Source organism: Geotrypetes seraphini, chromosome 1 (genome assembly GCF_902459505.1).
Source record: "Geotrypetes seraphini chromosome 1, aGeoSer1.1, whole genome shotgun sequence".
Classification (NCBI taxonomy): domain Eukaryota; kingdom Metazoa; phylum Chordata; class Amphibia; order Gymnophiona; family Dermophiidae; genus Geotrypetes; species Geotrypetes seraphini.
In genome coordinates this window covers 527,041,618-527,065,407 of record NC_047084.1, presented here as the reverse complement: position 1 = coordinate 527,065,407, position 23,790 = coordinate 527,041,618, and the positions used below count along the sequence as shown (strand labels likewise).

At 41.9% G+C, this 23,790-nt stretch overlaps 1 protein-coding gene across 6 annotated transcripts in view; it reads left to right on the top strand.

The window, feature by feature from the left end:
• Window positions 1-23,790, top strand: part of SNCAIP (synuclein alpha interacting protein) — a 230,953-nt gene that overhangs the window by 63,024 nt on the left and 144,139 nt on the right. The window contains exon 1 of one of the 6 annotated variants that reach the window (XM_033929017.1): window positions 23,398-23,416. The exons of the other annotated variants lie outside the window; for them this stretch is intronic. The gene's annotated coding sequence lies outside the window, so the exon portion shown is untranslated. Of the gene's footprint in view, window positions 1-23,397; window positions 23,417-23,790 lie in introns of those variants that run through there. 6 annotated transcript variants of the gene reach the window in all.

Here is a 23,790-nt window from a genome sequence, read left to right as displayed (position 1 = left end):
GCATTCAGCGCTAGGGCCGAAGCACCCGGACAAAATGAGGAATGGGCAGTAGCCACAAGGAAGCCCGACACAGCCCTCCAAAAGAGGACATGTCCGGGGTAACCTAGACACCTGGTAACCCTATTCCAAGTCCAACAAAGAGCATCAGCTTTTTCCTTCTCAATGGCCAAGCATCAGCAACAGTAACTTCTTATATCCCCTCATATCTGCTACTACTGCCTATTCCCAGCCCCCTTGCATTAGTAACAGCCCCACCATCAGCCATAGTCCCCTTTCTGTCAACCCCAGCAGCAGCCACTCCTTTCTACCCTGTATCAGCCCTCCTCCCCAGTGGTTGAGGGTTTTTTTTCTCTTAAGCCTGCCACTCACTGCTTTATCACTGGCTCTGACACTGACACTAGAAAGGCTTTGACTTGCAAGAAAAGTAAGTACCTATTCTCACTTTTCAAATCCTTTCTGCCAAGATACTCTGTTGCAATGGCCAATTCTGATGTTGTCACATGACTGTGCCAGCAGTTGCTGTGTGAAGTCATTGGAGTTGAGGAACTGGTGATTTTCTTTGTGTCGTTTTATGGATATGACTAAAAATCAGATGGCCTAATCATAGTCTGCCCTCTTACGCCTGAAATATATTCCATGAAAAGAATAATGCCTTCTTTATCTTCCCAAAACACCTGAGGGGGTTATGTCGCACACAAAATATGTTTGAGAACAAAAGGGTAAAGCATTTGGAAAAAAGAACACTTTGCCAACTATTAAGCATGGGGGTGGATCTATTATGTTTTGGGTTTGTGTTCCAACCATTGGCACAGGAAACATAATGTGGGTGGAAGGAAACATGGATTCAACTAAATATCAACATTTCCTAGAAACTAATGTCCAGCAGTCACTGAAAAAAAAAAAAAATTTGAAGCTGAAAAGAGGTTGGATATTTCAAAAAGAGACAAGATGCACTTACAGGATGGGTGTCTAGCCAAGTGCAGCCCACTTGAAATGTTTAGAAAAATATAGGGCGAGGAGTTGAACCCCTGGCTACCTTTCCCAGTCCTGATGGAACTGAACAGCCCAGTGTTTATCCACTACTTTACCTTTTGCTGCCTCTGCAACTATATTACATAAAGAAAATATGCTGTTGGACAGATTTCAAGATTTTAATATGTATACTTTGGGGAAAATGCAGGAGAGGGGAGATATGATAGAGACGTTTAAATACCTATGTGGCCTAAATGTGCATGAGGCAAGTCTCAGTTGAAAGAAAGTTCTGGAATGAGTAACGTGACCATTTATTTTTTTCATCAAAATGGGACATCTATTAATTTTCAATCCCACCCCCACCCCCGCCCCCAACTTCTCCCATTCATTTTTCATGTACACACAATATCTTATTAATTCATAATGGTAACCATAAAATAAAATAAAAATACAAAGCACACTGTACGCAGAGAAAGTGTTAATTATCATTTATAAGTTTCGGGTTTTTTCAAAGATGTCAAGGCAGATGACTTTAAAATATGCAATGTCACCTCAGTAACTATAGAAAAATAGACAAATATAGTGCAAAATATAAACAGCAGATATAAATTCTAAAAACTGACACATTTTGATCACTAAATTGAAAGTAAAATCATTTTTCCTACCTTTGTTGTCTGGTGATTTCATGAGTCTCTGGTTGCACTTCCTTCTGACTCTGCATTCAATCTTTCTTTCTTTCTTATCCAACATTTCTTTCACAATCCAGCCCCATCCCCTTTGGGTCCAGGTCTCTCTCTATTTTCCCTCTGTTACCCTCCCCAGATCCACTGTCAGTTCTCCTTTGTACCTTTGTTCCAGGTCTCCCTCTCTCTCCCTCCTCTGTTATGATCTTGTATCTCTCTGCTCTTCCTCAGGGTCTCTCCCCCTCTGCCTGCAGCTCCCATAGTCCTGAATCTGCCTCCTGTCTTTCCCCTTTGGTCCAGGCCTTTCTTTCTCTAGTCTTTCTTCTACTTGCAACCCCCCCCTCTTTCTCTGCCTCTTTCTCCTTCTTTCCTCCTTCCCTCCTTCCTATGTCCCCCTCACCGCCTTTGTCCCACCCCTCCACCGAAGCCAGCCTGCTTGTCTCTCTGCCTCTCTCCCTTCAGCACCAAAGCCTAGCCTACCGCTGATTCTTCTCACAACACCCCCACCCAGTCAGCCGCCGCCGCCCGCTGCTGCTTCCCGCCTGCCGCCGCAACTGCAGGAAAGGAAGGTTCAGGCACCGGCCTACAAGCCTTCTCCCTGACGTCAATTCTGACGTCCGAGAGGAAGTTCCGGGCCAGCCAGGCAGCGATTGGCTGGCCCGGAACTTCCTCTCCGACATCAGAATTGATGTCGGGGAGAAAGCTTGTGGGCCGGCGCCTGGACTTTCCTTTCCTGTAATTGTGGTGGTGGGCGAGGAAGCAGGGAAAGAGCCCATTCTCCGTGATCGCCTGTCCCGTTGTCCCCACGCACAGCTTCGGAACGCTGTCTTTGAAAATGGGACATTTTGGCGTCCCAAAGCTGTACGTGGGGACAATGGGACAGGGGATCTAAAAATGGGACGGTCCCATTCAAAATGGGACGTATGGTCACATTAGGAATGAATAGAAATAGGATGAAAGTGAAAAAGGCTAGACAGAAGTAACCTCAGAAAATACTGGTGAATGTTTGGACCAGCCTCCTTGTGGAGATGGTGGAGACAAAAAGTATATGAATTTTAGATAACAAGGGATAAGTACATTGAATCTCTAAAGAAGAAGAAGGGATAGTAGATTGTATGGATATGCAGACTAGATAGGCCATATGGTCTATATCTGCCTTCTTATTTCTCTGTTTCTATTCTTCCTAATAGAAGAAAATTCAATCTGCACAAAATAAATCATTTTGGAGAACTAAAATTATCCTATACAAATCTGAACTTAGAAAATCTAGGAAACAGTTTTACGATAAGATAAGTAGATCTATGGATCATTATGACATTCTGTTTAAATTCTGGAGATCTTTATCAGCTCCTTTAAAGAATGAACAACATCCTCAAGCTCCTAATGCCAATGATTTAGTTATTTCTTGGAAAAGGTCAAAACTATTCAATCTTCATTTACATCTAATGATATATTTTCTGTCTCTTTATATTCAGCTGATAAAGATTTTGTTCCTGTAGATTGATTTTGGACTCCTTTTTCTCATGTTACCGAACATCAAATTGTTTCAATATTAAATAAATTGAACCATTCTTGTCCTTTGGACCCATATCTTGTTATTGTTTTTCAGAATTTACCTATAAAGGTTGTACACTGGTTAACATCTTTAATAAATCATTTTGTAGATCATATTTTTTTTTCCTTACCTATGGGTCAGATTGTTCTTACTCCACTAATGAAATTTATTACATTAGATCCTTTAGTACCAGCAAGTTTTTGTCCAATAGCTAACTTCCCTATACTGACCAAATTATTGGAATCAGTAGTTTCAAAACAACTTTCAGACTTTTTAGATACATTTTCAATATTATATCCATTACATCCAATATTACATTTTAACATAGGTTTTGTCCATGTTATAGCACTGAGACATTACTCTCTCTTATCTCTCAGATTTAAAAAATATTAAGTAAAAAGCATTATTGGCTGCGTTTGATGTAGTCAGTCACAAAGTTTTAACATTCCTCATTTCACAAATGGGTATAGTTTGTAATGTTTTGAAATTGTTTGGGGTTTCTGTCTTTAAGAACCTATGTGGTGGTGGAAAAAAATCCACAGCCTGGTTTCCTGACTGTGGGGTGCCCCAGGGATCTCCACTGTCCCCCATCCTTTTCATAGTTTACATGACATCATTAAGGGCTCCTTTTATCAAGCTGCGCTAGCGGGGTAGCACTTGCAACTTTTAATCACGCGCTAACCCCCACGCTGGCCAAAAAACTACCACCTGCTTAAGGCAGGCGTTAGTGGCTAGCGCGGCCGGCGGTTTAGTGTGATAAAAGGAGCCCCGAAGTATTCTCTCTTTAGGTTCAGGTGAATTTCTTTTACATATCCAGATTATATTTTTATACTACAAGAAGTTAGTCCAGAGTTAAATAACTATTGGGGGGGGGGGGGGGCATAATCAAAACTTTGAAACATCCCCAAAACCCGCCTAAGTTGGCACTTGGACGTCCTAATAGCAGGGACATCCAAATGGTGATAATCAAAACCAACTTTCTGGACATTAAGTAGCACTTCTAAGCCGCTGTGCGTCCAGAGTTCAAAGAGGTGTGTTATGGGCGGGCTTAGACTTGGACATCCTGAAGGAATAACCAAAGCTTTCCTAGGCAGAACTTAGACACAGGGAGTTAGACCTGTTTTAGTTGCGCCTAAGTTCCCCAAAGGTGCCCAAACTGACAAGAAGACCACTGGAGGGTTTAAGGCATGACCCTCCCTTACTCCCCCAGTGGTCACGAGCTCTTCCCACCACCCAAATAGGACATTCCCTGACATCTCCCCACATCCACCCATCTCCCCACATTCCCTGACATCTGATCTCCCCTCATCTCCTGACAACCCGCGTACCTTCGGATGACAAATCGGCAAGATACATTGGGAGGGGAAAGATCCGTCATTCTGAGCACACGGCCCTATAGGCAGGAGGGAATGGGCTTCCCTCCTGCCGATTTGTCATTCAAAGGTACGGGGTTATCGGGGGATGTGGGGAGATGTCAGGAGGAAGGGTATAAGGGATCAGTGGGTGTGAGGAAGGGAAGGAGAGACAATTTTTTTTCTTCCTGTCGATTCAGCTGATCTTGGCAGGGGAATCCACCAAGACTGCACCAAAACCAGCTGAGCTGATGGGGGATTCCCCTGCTGCGGTCAGACAAGGTAGTTGGGTATGTCTGTAAAACTTGCTTTTGTGCGTTTTTCATGTGGACATTTTTATTTTTGTAAATGGCCAAAAAAATATATGCACTAAGGACCAAAATGTCTATATAGGTCATTTCCAAAAATAAAAGATAGACGTCTGGCTGTTTTGAAAATGGATATTTCCTCTACTGGATTTCTGGATGTTTTTTCCAAAATGTCCAAATTAGACTTAGACGTCCTATCAAAAATGCTTCTCCATGCCTCTAATATTTGTTCTTGTATTACCAGATTGTTATAGTGGTCAACTTTGACTATGATGAAATTAAACCCTGCAAAGACTAAATTGTTGTGGTTAGGGCCTGATTGTCCGAAACTTCCTAATAATATTTTTTTAGACTCTGGAGAAGCCTTGTCTATTGAAAAATCATCATGAATATTGAGTATTACATCAGATTCTACATTATCTTTTCTAAGCTTTTGTCACCTGAAGTCATTGCCCTATCATACAACAATACCCAACACCCCCAGGCAGTGGGAGAGATGCCCACTCCCTCCTGCCACTATGGCAATTGCTCCCCACTCCTCACGGCAGCAGGGGAGATGTTCACTCACTTCCGCCGCCATGCAACCCCACCCCAGCAGCAGGAGAGATGCCCAGTCCCTCCCACCGCCATACAACAACCCCTGATCGGGGAGGGGAAGGCCTGCCATTATGAAGAGGTAGGCCTGATGGCTAGAGGGGGTTGGGATCCCTCCGGCTGGACTTCATAAAAAAGGTAAGGGTGGGGGGTCGGAGGCGTGGGGGGTTGTCAGGGGCACGACAGTGGCGAGAGGGAGTGGGCATCGTTTCCACTACTGGGGGATGCAGTGGGGTTGCTTGGTGGCGGGAGGGAGTGGGCATCTCTCATGCTACCGGGGGAAGGTGTTGGTGGTTGTTGCACGGTGGTGGAAGGGAGTGGGCATTTCCCGCTGCCGGCAGGAGAGTTACATGGCTGCAGGAGGGAGTGGGCATTTCTTTTACTACCGGGGAAAGGTGTCTGGGGTTGTTGCATGGCAGCGGGAGGGAGTTGGCATCCCTCCCGCTGCCGAGGAGGGGGGTGTCGTGGGGGGGGGGGGCGTCGCTTGGTGGCGGCAAAATTTTCTGGTAGGTCTGAGCTGTCAAGCCTTACTTTCCTGTCAATGCCTGAGTCAATCAGCACTCAGGCACTGACCAGAAAGTAAGACTACGACAGCTAAGTGCTGCCAGAAAAATTTGCTCGTAAACATAGGACAGTGAGGTTAGGGAATCACCCAGCAATAATAGAGAATTGCCCAGAGTGCTCCTTTGAGTATTGATGACCTAATTGTAATACATTTGCATGGCAGAGTCAGAGACTGCTAGGAAGCTCGGAAAAGACCATGGTAAGCTGTTTTGATAATCCGCCTCTAAAATATATGAACATTAAACCAGCTGGAAACGGTTTAGCGACCATGTTAAAGCTTTGAGAATCTTCCCCTCAGTATTTTATAGACTTCTATCATATCTCCTTTGAGCATTCTCCTCTCCAAGCTGAAGAAACCTAGCTGCTTTAGCCTTCCTCATAGGGAAGTCATCTCATCTCTTTTATCATTTTCATCACCCTTCTCTATACTTTTATTAATTCTGCTATATCTTTTTTTTTTTTTAATTATTTATTTATAAACTTTCAAATATCAATCAAGTTAAACTTGTACAGAAAGCAAGATCCAAGAAATAAAAAGAAAACATCCAACATAATATATACATTCCAAACAAGAAAATTCTATCTTAAATCTCGCTCAAGTCCTCATATAGGATCGAAGATCAAGTTAAACGGAATTTAAAGTAAACAGTTAAAAAATAAAAACAGTTATAGGTTGAAGCTGTGGTAGGCAGTCATCTATTCATCATGAGCTTTCTCCAGCCTTGACAGAGACAGGAATGTTGTCAGTTGTGAGAGTTCAAAGAAAACAAATTTATGCAACTTATAATGAACGATACATTTGCAAGGATATCGAAGAAAAAAGGTAGCTCCCAGGGCAGTAATTGCTGGTCTTAGCAATAAAAATTATTTCCTACGCCTCTGTGTGTCCCTGGCCAAATCAGGAAACATTTTAACTTTTAATCCCAAAAATTCTTTATGTTTATTTTTAAAGTATAACTTCAACAACCATGTTTTATCCAAAGTAAGAGCAACTGAGAGAAGCAAAGTGGCCGGAGTGGCTACTTCCCTGTCTGAAGACTCTAATAGGCAGATATATCCAGTGGTTCTTGAATCACTTCTTGATTCACTTCTTGAGAGTTCTTTTGATCCCTAGTATCTTTAACAGGTAAATAATAAGCCTGTGTAAATGGTGGGATAGAAGACTCAGGAATTTCTAAACTAAACTAAACCTTAAGTTTATATACCGCATCATCTCCACGGAAGTAGAGCTCGGCATGGTTTACAAGAACTTAAAAATGAGAAAGGGTAGGAAAAGGTTTACATAAGTTTATAAATCGAGTGGAAAAGTAAGGGAAAATAAATTACATGTTAGAGAAGAGCCAGGTTTTTAGTTGCTTGCGGAATAAATTTAGGGAGCTCAGGTTCCGCAGCGGGATAGTAAGGTCATACCAGAGACCTGTGATTTTGAAAAGAAGTGATTTTCGCAGTTTACCTGCATGGAGAATACCATGTAGGGAGGGGAAGGATAGTTTTAATTTATGGGCGGTCCTGGTGGAGTCAGGGCACGAGGAGTTGAAAGAAAGTGGGATTAGGGAAGGAAGGATGCCGTGAATAATCTTAAAAGCCAGGCAAGAGCATTTGAATTGGACTCTGGAAATCACTGGGAGCCAATGAAGATTGGCCAGGAGTAGGGAGACGTGGTCAGATTTACGTTTTGCAAAAATCAGCTTGGCTGCCATGTTCTGAATAAGCTGGAGTCTTTGGAGGCTTTTTTTTGTTAAGTATAGGTAAATGGCATTACAATAGTCAAGTTTGGAGAGGATGATGGATTGGACAAGGACGGCGAAATGTTTTTGGCGGAAGAAGGGTCTTGCTTTCCTTAGTATTTCCACTAAGTAACGTTTAAGTATGTCTCTAGGAGTTATTGCAGAAATCTTAGGAAACTTAATTAATCTAAGATTATTATTTCTTGAAAAATTTTCAAGTGATTCAAGCTTTCTTCTTAAATTTGTATTGTCCTTAATTAGCGCCTCCTGTATTACTTTGGAGGATTTAATATTTTGCTGTTGAATTTCAATTTGTGATTTAAAGTCACTAGTAATTTTCTGCAATCCTGTGACTGTTATATCTTTTTTAAGATACTGTGATCAGAATTGCACACAATATTCAAGGTGTGGCTGTACCATAGACCAATACAAGGACATGATAGCATTTTTGTTTTTGCTTTCCATTCCTTTTCTGATAACACTGGACAAAAAAGTTTTGCTTCTTCAACACTTTCAGGTGTATCTTACAGATTTTTGGCTGCTGATCACGAAAATCATATTTAAAATTATGTATCACATACTGTTTTAACAAAAAAGTACATTTTTAAAATTTCTTGTTATACTTTCAGGCTATTGCAATTAATTCTTAGCCTAATTCTTAATATAGGTCTGTTGCTCACGTTATACCTTGCTGGATATAGTGTGAGCATGTTCAAGTGTACATTTAGGGCAGATTGCATAACGTCCATGAAATGATGCAGTCTGGGCATGCTTATACATGGGCTTGATGGATGCTGCCTGAAAAGACTATATAGATCAGTTTGCATACAGGGATAATCTTCATTATGTGTCTGTCAGTTCAGGTGTATTTTGATGCTTCAAGGTATAGTATTGTCTACGTACTGTAAGTAACTTAATTAGTAAGCCAGTTAATTATTAATTGCTATAGGACAATTTGTGACAGCAGACATGTCTCGCCAATGTCGCAACAGCTGTGATCCATTCTGCTACATTTGTGGCGAGTACACATTGAAGCCTAAAAGATGCACCATGACTTGAAATGTTAAGAAAGCAAATGAGCTGTGCTTCGGTTGCAAGATTGGTGATCAAGACAAACCATGGGCTCCTCACATTTGTTGTGCCATCGATCTTAGAGCTTGGCTCCATGTACTTAGAAGTCAATGCCATTTGCTATCCCAATAATATGGCGAGAACAGAAGGATCACTTGACAGACTGTTACTTTTGCCTGACAAATGTATCTGATTTCTCTGGTAAAAATAAGAAATCAATTCAATACACCAATCTTCCTTCAGCCATGAGACCAGTGCCTCATGATGATGGTCTTCTGGTACCGAACAATGTATCATACAATACAAAGGAAAAAAACAACCCCATGTACAGGATATAGTAACAAAAAAGGAGTGGGGAAGGGATACCGTTGTGAGGACAATCAATTTATTAAAACATCATATATTCAAGACATATGTGTCATATGCATAAAATACGGCAGGCATAAAATCATAGCAAAATAAAAATTTAACTGTATAAACTGAACCCCAACATGGTCCGTGTTTCGGCTGGGATAGCCTTCCTCAGGGGAGTGTAAAATGGAAGCCCAGTAGATGGCGCCAGATTACTACTAATCAAAAAGGTACCGCTGAAACAATAAGGTACTGCTCTCAAAGTCTGCTGTCAGACACGGTGCCAAAAAGAATGCTATATTTTACAGCATTCCTCCAAGCATCAGCACAGTGTTCTTTTTGACACCGTGTCTGACAGCAGACTTTGAGAGCAGTACCTTATTGTTTCAGCGGTACCTTTTTGATTAGTAGTAATCTGGCGCTATCTACTGGGCTTCCATTTTACACTCTCCTGAGGAAGGCTATCCCAGCCAAAACATGGACTGTTCAGTCCACACAATTACATTTTTATGTTTGCTATGATTTTATGCCTGCTGTATCTTCTGGTACAGAAGCCACCAGAAAAATAAAGTTTTAACGAAATAGACAAAGAATCTGAAATGCACTAGTCAAGCACTGACTGTGACATTGATCCTGATTTTGAACCATGTACATCTGGTGAGCCTCATCTTATAACACAGTCAGAATTAAACAACCTAGTCAGGGACTTAGGTTTGTTAAAAGCAAAAGCAGAATTATTGGATTCAAGATTGCTCTCACCAGGTACGAAAATTTCTGTCTTTCGAAACCGCCACGACAATTTAACAAATTTCTTTGCACAGGTTGAAAACCTCTGTATCTGCACCAACATTAAAGGGCTGTTCACAGCTTAGAGTAGCCCGAGACCCCCGTGTCGATGGGCGTAAGATAACACGGGGCTGGCAGGCCTGCGTGTTGCCCATCAGCTGGGGCGGTCGGAGGGGCGGTGAGTTTGAGGGGCGGTATGATTGGCCGTGTAGGGCAGGACAATTTTGAATTGATTGGCGGCAGTAGGAGCGCGCGGTGGGGGGGGGTGAATTTATAAAAGGGGAGACTGTGGAGGACTCAACCATTGTGGGTCCTCCTGAGCCGGTTTTTCCCTCCCACCCACCCCATGTTTTTCCGGTAGTTGGGAGTAGCTCGGGGGCGGATCTCCCGAGCTACTGGGTCATTGGGACTCATCCGGTGATGAGCGGTGGGCCGGCGGGGTGCCGTGCCTGGTGGGTCAGGTGACCCGGATAATGGGGCATGAGGGACATGCCACCCCTCTGACCCTTGCTGGGGTGGCAGGGTCGAGGGCACTGAAGTCTATGGGTAGCTCGGGAGGAGCTCTGGGAGTTTATGTTAACTAATGTTATAATTGAAATTATATTATGTTAAGTGTTATGATTAATAAATTGAGCTGCGGCTAATTACCAACAATTGTAGTCAGAGTGTTTTTGGGGTAATGCTTGGGGAGTATGGGGGGGGAGTCAAGGTGTTGGGGTTATAGGGCAACAGCGGACGTGTCCAGATCCCGCTGTTATGGGTTGTACGTATGGCTCACAGGAGTAGCATCTTTTTATTGATGCCTCAAGGCTGTTTTGTTACATAATGGCAATGTCTACCCATCAATACCTATTGGCTATGCTGCACACATGAAAAAACATGGAACTGCTGTTAAATCATATCCAGTACACAAAGTACAACTGGAATATCTGCGGTGATCTTAAAGTAGTAGCTCTGCTACTTGGAATGCAGCTTGGATATACCAAGTCCTGTTGTTTTATTTGTGAATGGGATAGCCAAGCTGAGTTGCATTACATTCAAAAGACCTGGCCATTGTAAGAATTTGGATCCAGGACAGAAAAATGTGGTACATGAACCACTTGTTGACCCGACAAAGATATTTTTGCCTCCTCTTCACATAAAATTTGGAGTGATGAAAAATTTTGTAAAAGCAATAAACAAGGAAGGCAAAGGTTTTCTTTATCTAACACAGATGTTTCCAAGAATAACTTAATGCCAAGATTAAGGAAGGCAATTTTGTTGGTCCACAGATCAGACACGTCATCAATGACAAGAGATTTGAAGATCTGTTGGTTGGGCCAGAGAAAAATCGCCTGGAAAGCATTCAAGAATGTCGGTGAGAATTTTTTTGGCAGTTACAGAGCACCAAACTATATTCATAGAGCATACAAAACTTCATAGAGCATACAAAATCATGAAGTGCAACATGTCACTGAAGATGCACTTTCTACATTCACACTTGGACTTCTTCCCCGCAAATTTTGGTGCAGTCACCAGTTCATTGCCACTATGGAAAAAAAGATATCAGGGCAACTGGAATCCATCAATGCTGGATGACTGTTGTTGGACACTGCAACGAGATACACCGGACTCTGAGTACAAATGAAAATCAGTAGGAAAACACTTTGAGACACGGTGATCTATCACAGTGTATCAGAAACTTTGTGGTTAAAGATACCATCGTGTTTCTCAAAGTTTCTAAGTGATACAGTCAGTGGGAAATTATATTTGTGTTTATTTTGAGGGGTCTATCATAATCACCAGTTTGTTTTAAGGAAGTGCAATTCCTAATAAATGGTGTGCATCTATCAAACTTCAGTCTTGGGACCAACTGGCTGGCAACTCCAATCCCCACGGGCCTGTGTCGGTTGCATACTCCTGCCTCCTCTCTTAATACCCCTGCTATGGCATCTGACCAAGCCAAGGCGGAAAAAAACATGCCAGTGTTCTTAACTAAAGGCCTATGATGTCTCAGCATTTGATATACTATTTTTTCCTTTAACCTTCTGACCTTGCATAAAATGGTAGTGAGAAATCCCAAACCCCAAAGTGCTGTTACGATTCAGTAAAGACACTATTACCAGAATTTCATTAAGCACTTTTAGTTAGTGACAGTTTGTCACATCTGAAGTTTAGTTTTTCAAAGGTAAACATAAAAATCTGCTGACTGGTGTTGAAAAGTCCAATGAACTTGTGCCTGTTAGTACCATTCATGAGATTTGCTGTGGCACAGGGATCTTAGTTGTAAGCTGATTAGAAGCAATGCTTTCGCTCTGGCTTTAGAAGTAATTCCATTATAAATTGCTGCTGTGAACTTTTGAACTCCACTTCTGAATAAATGTGATAAGGGATAAGGTAACCCTGTGCTTGGAGCTCATTCCTCTAACAAAATAAATCATAGTGGGATTTTTTTTTTTTCTCTCAGTCTGACCGTGAGTATCTGTTATTTTGTTTTGAAAAGCAAATGAATCTCCAGTCTTTCAGCAGGGCAACATGTACCACAGTTGAGTGATGTCATCTGGTGGAGCCCCAGCATGGATACTATCCAGTGTTCTGATTATTCTAGAAACCTTGGGCAGCCATACCATGGATGCACAGGTGTCTTCCCTCCCTCTTCAATCATGCAGGACCAATCTGTCTTTTTCCACAGATCAGAACAGTCACAATTTTTTGGCTCTCAGCACTTATTTTGTGGCCCTTGTGACATGAGTACGCTGGCTCTTACTTTTTTTTTTTTTTTTTTTTTTACCTTTCCTTTCCCTTAGTTTTGTTAGTCTTTCAAGTTTCCATTATTTTTGGCATGGTTCCATAGTCTTCAAGTTCCCAAGTTTGAATTTATTAAAAAAAGGAAAAAAAATGAGCTGTTTGATTTCATTGCAGATATTTTTGTTCCAGTGTCCCTTGAAACTTCCAGTATTTTTAAGAAGTATTCTCAGTGTGGCAAAGTCAGGTCTGTGACAATCTCACAACTGGTACTTTCTGTGCTTTGGACCTAATCATAAGGCCTCTAATTGTAAACTATCTCCTAAAAATACAGAATGGACCTCGACGACTTAAGAAATACAGCCCAAGAAACTTTTTGGCGCTCCTAAGTCTGGTTCATCAATATCAGTGGAGCCACATTGGGCCCTGGGGACATATCAAAACTTAGGAAATCTCCACCTGCCTTACTGTTGGGCATTGGTAGGACCTTCATGGACCAGGCATCATCAAATCTGACATCAAAGATGCAACAGGATTCAACGTCATCCTTAGCACCAAGGGATCCTGATGTTCATCGAGTGGAGGCGAAGAAGTACTAACATCAAATCTCTTTCAAGCATAGTGTAGGGAGCTCCATGACACCAACATTGCTGGTACCTTAGAAGCATCACTGCTGCGAGTACTGCTTCCCATTGGTGGAATTGGCATCAGTGCAGCCTCCTTGAAGCCAGGACCAGCCCTCTAATTTATATCCATTATCTTTGCAGGCTGTTTCTGCATTGACATCAATCCCACCTTTACTGATGCTTCTCCCAAGAAGTGACTCCGGACCTCATTGCAGGATGAATTGGATTGCATCTTGGTTCAGCATGATACTGAGGTATAGAGAGCATAAGTGCCAACCATGGTACCACCCCAAATGATCCTGGAGGCCTATACTTTGTCAGTCATTTTTTGACACCAGTGTCCTGCCAAGCACCAATTGGCATCAGAATAAATAGTGCTCCTCTCTAGCTCCTCATAGTAGAATTCTCCCCTGGAGTTGAGAAGACCCATCCCTCAGTGCTGTCATCCAGTGGTCCAAGGCAGGCATAGACTCAGCCTTCTCATGAGGAGTATTTTACCGAGTCCGATATGGACCACTTTTGGGTGTCTGAGGTGGAACCAGCAGACTAGGAATTAGATGTTTAACACCCTGGATTATGACATCCCACCTATGGAAATTGTGACCATGCCTGTCCAAAGCATTCTTCAGACAGCACAGATGAAGAACTGGAGACTCCTCTCTCTATGCAGCCTATTTCTCAGAAGGCAAATTCTCTGTACAGAGTCCAGAAAGCTCCCAGATCAATGGTCTTTTGGCTCAAGCCTACCTTCCACCTTCTAGGGCCAATGTCGGCAGGGGGTTGCGGGGTTGGCGGGTGGGGGGGGGGGGGGCGATCGGGGTGGCGATCATGGGAGGGGGTGTGCCGAGGGCAGGAGGGCCTGGGATCCCTCCTGCCTAGATCTTAGTGGGGGTGGGGAGTAGGGGGATGGCCTTGGGCTCCCTCCTGCCCAGATCATAGTCAGCGGGGTGGGGGTCGCCGGGCCAGGAAGGCTTGGGCTTCCTCCTGGCCCGATCGTAATCGCCAGAGGGGGTATCAGCAATCGCCGGGCCAGGGGGGCTTGGGCTCCCTCCTGGCCCGATCGTAATCGCTGGGGTTCGGGTGTTGGCAGTCGCCAGGCAGGAGGAGTTGAGCTCCCTCCTGCCCGATCTTCTAGGGGGGTGAGGCATCGTGATAGGAGAGATTGGCTATCTCCCGTGCCGCGATGCAATCATCCCTCTACCCGAACTGCCACAAACCGCGGCAGGAGAGATTGGGCATCTCTCCTGCCGCGGCAGTTCGGGTAGAGGGGTGATAGCATCGCAGCAGGGGAGATGAGCCATTTCTCCTGCCACGATGGTTGCTGTGGGGGGGTGGGTAGGTTGCCGGGCCGCTGAGCTGATCGCGCCAGCCGCCATCAGGTCAGCAGGCCCTTTTCTGGTACTTATACCTGTTTTGACTTGGTCTAAGTCAAAACGTATAAGTGCCGACTAGACAACCTGTCAAAATCTTTGGTTATACCTGCTGTACAACTAGGTCTAGGTCGGCCCACCTCCCGCCCTTTCCCCTCCTCTATAAATGCCTCTTTTCGCTCTGTGCATTTAGAGGTAGGTGAAAAGCCTAAGCTGGTTTTAGATACGTCTAAAACCAGCTTTGTTGATGGGTACTTGGATGATCAGGCTTTTTGATCGTGCAAGTACCCATTTAGGCCACTTTTTAGATGGTTTTTTTTATTATTATGAGCCTCATAGTGTTCAGTAATTGAACAGGCTGAGAGCACAAAAAGGGATTCAAAACTAATTAATTTTTTATAGCCCATTCATCAATCATGTCAAGACAAATTGTAACAAGGTTAAATTAAGATTGACCAGACTTTGAGGAAAAACAACAAAATATCATCAGCATAAAAATAGCTTTTAATTTGGTGTTCCTGAATCCTTAGAGCAAGAGGGCTCAGAAAAATATTAAATAACAAAGGTGAAAGGATGGAACTCTGAGGTACTCCACATGGGAGTTTACAAAGACGAGAATGAAGAAAAAAAAATTTTAATGTTCTGTCTGATAGAGGAGAAGACCCCCTTTGGGGGTTCTCGGGAGCCCTCTGCTTACCTGGGTGACCTTCTCTCTATTTCTCCTTCTATTATCCATCTGTAGGCCTATTTCTTTCTCTATACTCATCGACAGCTCCTCTATCTAGGACTGGGGGGGAGGGGGAAGGTTTGCTTGGGTTTGTGTGTGGGGGGGATTAGTGAGAAAGGGGGGTGTGCCTGTTGTCATGTGTGTGCTTGGCGTGCATGGGTTTTGAGTCGGGCTTGGGGAATGTCTATTTGGTTATTTGAGGGGGTCAGTAAAAATAGGTGAAGTTGGCACTGCCTTGTGGCGGGGACTTTCCTTGTATTTCTTGTTCATGGATCCTTCTCGAATCCCTGATGTCTCTGGTTTGGTTTGCATTTACCAGCTGTTTATGTATCCCTTGTGTTATTTGCTTGTAGATTATGGCATTGTTGCCGCCTGAATGAATGTGCTGCTTCACTGCTAATAAACATATGTTTAAAAAAAAAAAAAGGAATGATTCAGACCAACTAAGTACAGTACCAGAGATTCCTAATGATTCAAGACGAGATAGAGATGAGTGACTTACTAGTCAAAGGCTGCAGAAAAATCAAAAGATATTAGCAACACAGCTTTCCCTTGACAATCATTCAGCAAGGAAGCTATTATTGTTTCAGTTGAATTAAATTTTCTAAAATCAGATTGTGAAGGATGAAGCATGTTAAAAGTTTTTGAATGGTGTAAGAGCTGTAGGAATACTAAACATTCCACAACTATGGATCTGTTATGTATCGCTTTATGTACTGACGCAATGTTTTACTGTTGTATATCAGTATTATTTTCTGTTCTATTGTAAAACCTTAATAAAAACTTATTGAACTTAAAAAAAAAAAAAAGAAATAAATGGAAGATTAGAGATAGGATGGAAATCAGATGCCTGTGTTAAATCGAGGGAGTGATTTTTAGACAATAGCTGTTTTCCAATCTGTAGGGACAATTCCATTCACTAGACAATTCACAATCATGCTCATAGCTAATGGTGACAAACCATGTGTATTTTCAAGAATCCAAGACGATAGTATTGGGTCCAAAGGACAAGTTATTTTCTTCATAGTACCAATTGTCATCTCTAGAATAGTAAGGGAAAGTAAATTAAATTTTGACCAAGTAGTAGAAACTTCAACAGGAGACTCACAAGATGAGGGAAGGGTATTTTGAGATGAGCAGACTAGAACAGGTGTTGGAAAAGAATAATGCAAGGTAGATATTTTGGAGACAAAAGGCTCCTTTTACTAAGCTGTGCCAGCGGTTTTGGCGCACGCTAGACACTAACGCCAGCATTGAACTGGCCTTAGTTCTTGGTATGTAGCGCAGGGTTAGCGTGCGCGGCAATGCAGCACACGCTAAAAATGCTAGCGCACCTTAGTAAAAGGAACCCAAAGTAATCAGCCAAATCTAGAGCTGTCAAAATAGGGATATAAGAAGGTATAGTGTTAGTTCAGAGTAGCAAAAGGTTGCCTAGGTTTGTTATGTGCTCAATACAACTTGTAATATGTCTAGCTCTCTGTGGGTACAGTGGAACAGAAACTTAATAAATGAAATTACATCTCAATTATACATTCCAACTGTGTACCATGTGTGGCACTAAGAACCTATAATAAAGCAAGGTACATTTAACCGTATTTGGATTAGGTCTAACATTATAAATGAAATTACACATTTAAAGTAACAAGTGTGTTAAATTTGTGCATATTAATTTTACACACACCCTCCAATCAGGCCAATCATACTTGGAGGTAGTGGTAGTGAGGGGTCGCCTATTTTATGGGACATTTTTAATTTTACTCTTATATTTATTTATTTAAAAATTTATATACCGTATATTATCTATACGGTTTACATAATCACAGTCATAAATGTTGGACAAACATTTTAACTAATTATAAAAACTGTACCATAAAATGTGGTCATTAATCAATAATACATTAGCAGGTATTTACATTATAAAAAATCTTAACTTAGAAAAGCACTAACAAACAATTGTGTCTGTTAGTAGGAAAGATTTTTGTGTTGCTTTTGACACTATAGATTTGGAATAATTTAAAACTTTTGTAAGTGACACTAGTTTGATTAGTAGTAGTATTGTATATATGGGGTGGGGAAGGATGGGTGTAGGGTAGGTTTTTTGAGGGTTATGAGCAATGTTCCCTCTAAGCTGTGCATTTGTGCACGCGCACACAACTTGCCGAACCCGCGCACACAAATTAAAATAGCGTACACAAAATAATAAATTTTTGCCTAAAATGATTTTCACTGCTAAAATGAAATGTTGCAGAAGACCAGCTGTTCCGATTTCCCATTTATCACATTTATTGAAGCGCTATAATATAAATTTTAAGTCATTCACATGATTCCATTATCTTTGGCAGTTGAACTTGACACGTCACGTGCCCCTTAGGGCCATAGCCTATGGCCCATAGGATATGAAACACTTCTGATTCTTTGACTTCCTGAAGTTCCGCCTATTGTTTATTTCGTGGAATCGTAGTGTGCAGCGTGGTACTGCGGTTGTATAACTGTATTCATTTATTAAATTGCAACCAGATATAACTCTTAAAATGTCTAAACCGCGAATGGTGAAAAGTGTAAAACGCAAGAGAGCTGCAACAGCTTTGAGGTCTGAATGGCTTGAAGAAATTGTTGAAACGGAGACACCAGAATCTCGAAATACAATGCGTGTTCGACTGTGTGAAATATTGACCTATGACGAAGACGATGGAGTTGTGTGTTGTTATTGTCAAGATGCCAAAGCAACTGGAAAATTCTCTACTGGAAAAATATGGGATGATGTTTGGAAACTGGACTTTCTGAAACGCCATCTATCAAGTAAATCTCATACCGACAGTATTAGGAAACTCAGAAGTAAAAATCCAAATTTAAGAGGGGAACTGGTTAACATGTTGCTTGAAAGCCCAACCAAAAAAGAAAACAGGCAAATTAGTAATAAACGGAAGCATTCCAGTCCTGATGTTGTGCTGGCCATTAAGATGAATATCTCAATGCTCTCTGGCGAAGTATGTTAGTATACCTGATAGCTGGAGAAGCAAAAACTATGCGTTTGAATTTCTTGGAATTATCAATGGCATCGTTCGTGCAAGATGATCATATGGCAGACATTAAATTAGCAACGTATCATATGCTAACTGTTGATGAAAGCACAGACATTTCTGTCAACAAGTACTTAATACTCTACTTTAAGTATCGGCCAGTCAATTCAAATGAGTATAGGACATCATTTGGTGGGATGCTACAGTTGGAAGCATGTGATGCTACATCAATAGTAACAGCAATTAGGGAATTCTATAGGAAACATGAACATGACCTGAATAAAATGGTTATGTTCACCTCTGATGGTGCCTCGGTTATGTTGGGCAAAATAGATGGTGTTGTAGCACAGCTGAGAAAAGACATTCCACATTTAGTGCAGCAACATTGTGTTGTACATCGGGAAGATTTGGGACTCTGATTCATGGAAAGAATAAAATTGATGAAAGAAGTAGAAACTGTAATGAGAACTGTGTACACGGTGCTCTGTCGGTCTTCTACTAAATGATGCAAATTTCAAGAAATAGCAGATGCATCTGAATGTGAATCAATTGCTTTCAGACCTCTGAATGAAGTGTGCTGGTTATCTAGACACTTTGCACTTAAAGTAATTATTCGAAATTCGAAATTATGATCCCCTGTTAAAATATTTTGAAGAAGACAAAGATAATGATCCTATTGCAAAGTACTGCTATAAGAAGCTGAACAGTGAACAATTTCATATTACACTTGAAGTTTTGAATGATGTCTTATCAGAACTGGCTTCCTTAATCATGGCATTACACTATTGGAAGTGTATCATCTTGCACAGGGTAAATTGAACAAACTTCGAATGCAATACTTAGGTGACAAGGTTAAGTGGATTGATAAAGTCAATAGTCTTCTTGACAACAGGATGAGGTCTGGAGAAAAAGTTTCAGTGGATACTAATTCCATATTAACCTTCATCAACATCCTATGTTTGCATCTGGGTGAAAGATTTCCTGAAAATGAAGTTGAGGAATGGTCTGCTTTTGACTGTACAGCAATATCACAATGCGACTTTGACTTCGGAAATGGGCATATCAGATCTCTTTGTTTAAAGTATAAACAATTTCTTCCAGAGGAAAGTGTTATTATTCAGCAATACAATGACTTTAAATTCCTTGTTGTAGAAAAAATCAAAAGCAATCTGATAAACAGCTTTCCAGATATGATGAAATTTGCATTTCAGAATGATCAATTTGCAGATTTAGCAAAATTGATGGACATTGGTGCCACATTCTTAGCATCTAGTTCAGATTGTGAGCGTGGTTTTAGTCTAATGAACAATTTGAAGACTAAAGAAAGGAATTGTTTACATGTAGAGCATTTGGAAATGCTGATGCGTGTTAAGAGTCACCTTCAAGATGGAGGCTCAACAGATCTTGACAGAATTTATTCGGACTGAATAAATATGAAAGATCACAGGGAAAAACTTTGGAAACTAAATTGCTGTTATTTTCTAAATTTTAAGTATAAAGTACAATGATACCTTATTTATAGGTAGCGCTCAATGAAACATTTCAATGAAACATAATTTATGTTTATTGAAATGAGACTTTACGTTACGTAAAGTGTAACTAACATAAAGTGTAACTAAAATTACATTGTGTTTTCGTTAATTCAGACTAAACTCAAAGACCTGCCCATAACTGAACTCCGGCCCCTCTGGCAATCATTTTTATAGCGCACACAAATTTAGTTTTTCTTTAAAATGAGCACAGATGAAATTTTTTGCGCACACAGCCTATGAAAAATTAGAGGGAACATTGGTTATGAGTGCACAGGGTTTTTGTTTAAGATTAAAATATAAGCATCTGCTATAAGTATTTATGTTGGTGTTTTGCAGCTTTTTTTTCCATTGCTGTATGTTACATGAAAAATTAGTTATTTTATATTATATGTTACAGCTGCTTAATAAAAAAAATTTGAAAAATAAATTAGACATCCCACAACTCAATCACAGGAAGGTTGTCCAAATAGACAACATCCTGAAAATGCAAACCTACACCGACCTGGCTGTATTTCCAAGTCTCCTGTATCATGAGACAAGCTGAGCATCTCTCTCTCTCTCACCCTTTGCCCTCCTCCATCCCACCATCCCAGTACTACATATTGTCTCACTCATAGCCTCCCTCCCATGGTCCCATTTCTCCTTCCCTCCTCCCTAGTCTAATTTTTCTGGTTGTTAAGTCACCAGCTGCAGCAATTTCCATACACACTGCCTGGCTACTGGCTCCTGGGTCAGTCTTCTCTGTGTAGCGTTTCTCTCTCTCTCTCTCTCTCTATCTCTGTGATGTCATTTCCTGTTTCCTCAGGTATGATACACTGTATAAAGAAGACTGACTCCGGAGCCAGTAGCCTATGGGAATCTGCCACTGGTGAACTTTGGAGGACAACTATAGAGGGATGGAAGTGTAGGGGATGGGCAATAGAAGAAGAGCTGTTACGTCAGGGGAAATTACTAGAAGAGCTGTTGCATGGGTAAGGGGTTTAATGATATGCTGCGCCAAATACTCACACACAACATAGGGCAGCCCATCAGTAGCAGGCAGTCAGACAGATCAGGTAGCAGCAGAGAAGGCAGGCTGCAGGCTGGAGAAGGCAGTGGGGTTAGCTGTTTGAGGCAGACTACAGCAGTACAAGATAGGCAGTGACAGTGGCAATATATGACGCTAAGGAACAGCACTTGTTATGTCTGGCTCCTGCTCCTTGTTGTGCAGGAGGGAGGGGCGGGATTAAGGTTTCCAAGTGATATGAGAAACTGGCTTGCATCTGATTGGGCCTGAACTTCCTGTCTCAGTTCGGATGATTTTGGGACCAGAGATTTGGGTCCAATCAGCTGCTAGAAGGTGAGAAGCAGGTCCTGGAAATTATTTTTTTTCAATACTTTTAAAGTTGTACTTTGTTACTAAGTGCAAAAGTACAGCTTATTTGTAATGAGTTACAAGTGAAAATCATGGCAAAAGATGTACCTGTAACTTGTTACAAGTAAAATTACTTTTACTACCCATCAATGTGTATAAGGCCCCCTTGCAAATATGTGCTATGTAAGTTAATGGATAAATGGGTGTTTACAGAATAACACTTACCCCCTCTTTTACTAAGGTGTGCTAATCGAATTAGCACGTGCACGCGTTAGCGTTTAGCGTGCGCTAAATCGATTAGCGTGCACTAATTGGTTAGCGCACCTTAGTAAAAGAGGGCCTTAGACAGCATGCAAGCACTTACGAGTATGCACAGATGTGCATTCATATATACATTTTGTCTGCCATTCTAAACATTTACACACATAGGCCTGGGTTCTCAAAATGGTGCCATTCAGAATGTGCTGGTAGGCACCCGAAAGGTGCCTAAGTTAAGGGCTCCTTTTACGAGGGTGCGCTAGCGTTTTTAGTGCACACACCGGATTAGCGCGTGCTCAAGAGGAGGCGGTAGCGGCTAGCGCGCACTGCATTTTAGTGCGCACTATTCTGCGCATTAAGGCCCTAGCGTGCCTTCGTAAAAGGAGCCCTAAGTGTTTTAATTGGCAATTAACAGTGTGGTAATTGACCATGCCACTAAAACCCAATTAAAAACTAGTTAGGAAAAAAAAAGTAGGTGTCATGAGGCCAGTGCCAGTGCTGAACGTCAAAAGAGGTGTGGTTAGCCGTTAGCCATGATTCTACGTTGAAGATAGGTGCCGAAAATGTAGGCCTCTTCAACCTTGGCCTACATTTCCAGGGCCTTTCGACGCAGACTGCGGTGCTGTAGTTTGAGTGACGTGCGACTGGTGTCATTTTTTCAGGTGCTGGCCAATTCAGGCACTGTTTTGAGAATCTGGGCCATAGTGCATATGTAAATGTGAGTGCCTAGGTTTATAGAATTGTTCCGGTAATGTATTTTGGATCATATTTTAAAGACAGGAGAATGCAAAAAAATGTAAAAGGGTGTGAAAACCTTTGCAAGGCACTGTAATATGGGGTGAGTGGAATTTGTGAAATAGACAATAATTCCTGATTATTTGCTCCTTTATGTGGGTACACTGCTTACCAAATACAAGATCCATTTGTTCACAATAACATATACCTCTGTGGTATGTTGTTTCATGTTAAGGGGCCAGCTGCATTCTTTCCTTGACATTAATCACATACTTTTTGATGTGAGCCTGAGCAGTATCACGTTTCAGAGATTACTTTCTAACAGGAGTCTATAAACTTGTATTATAGAGAGCTATGTTCTACTAATCTTCTGCAGTTTATCTTATGGCTACTGGGCATAGAGCTGAGGGGAAAACTCTGTTATACTGATGTGAGACCTCAGATTTTACAGAATATAGTCTATACCCATGTTCTTGGATATTTGAGCATCAGTAGAGACTTACCCCCTCTTTTACTAAGGTGCGCAAACCGATTAGTGCGTGCTAAATGCTAACGTGTCCATAGACTAACATGCACGGTTAGCGCACCTTAGTAAAAGAGGGCCTTAGTACTTGCTTCTGTATTAGAGAAACAGTTCTTATATGGCCCATGTCTCTGACATTTAAAATATAATCTTTGGCAGTCTAGTATATATATCCCTGGACAGGACAGGCTTCAAAAAAACCCCAAGACTGAAGATCGGGGCAGAGGAGCAGGGCGGCAGTTGAAGATCGGGGCAGTGGAGTGCAGGGCGGCACAACTCAGAAGAATTTATGGGCAGGCAGATCGGGGCAGTGGGAGGCATTCGGGGCAGGCAGATCAGGGCAGCACGAGGCGGAAAAAGAGCATCGGGGTGGCAGGCAGGAGAGATTAGAGAGCAGGGCGTGCAGAGAGCAGGGCTTCGGAGAGCTGGAAAGACGTTTTCGACTGGTCCCCAGCAGTCGCTTCTTGGGATGATCGGCCAGCCCAGTCGGATTGGAAAATTTGGTAGCTGAATCGCGTCCCTGTCTACTTTGCATGCGTTTCTCCTCATTTGCATGCATGAAATCGAAGCAGATCGCAGGAGAGGTTAGTGAATTGTGCCTGAGGGAAATCTGGTCGCAAACCAATCAGTATACGATCGGTTTGCTTTGTGAATCTAGCCCTAAGCATCCAGCCAGACTGGATTGTTTATCAAGAAGGTATGCTACTTGAATGGAACAAAGAAGCCAAAGACTAATCCCATCTACCATTCCTGCAAGTGTCACACCTTCTTTATCAATTAAACTTACCATTGTTTCAAACAGTTTAGAAATTATAAACAGAAAGATACTGGGACATAAAATAGCTTCTATTTTTAGAATAAGATTCCAACCTATAAATGCCTCCTGTCTGCAACACCCCTCTCTCTCTCTTTCCTCTATAATGCAGGTAAACTGTCCGCTCTCTCCTGGCACACACAC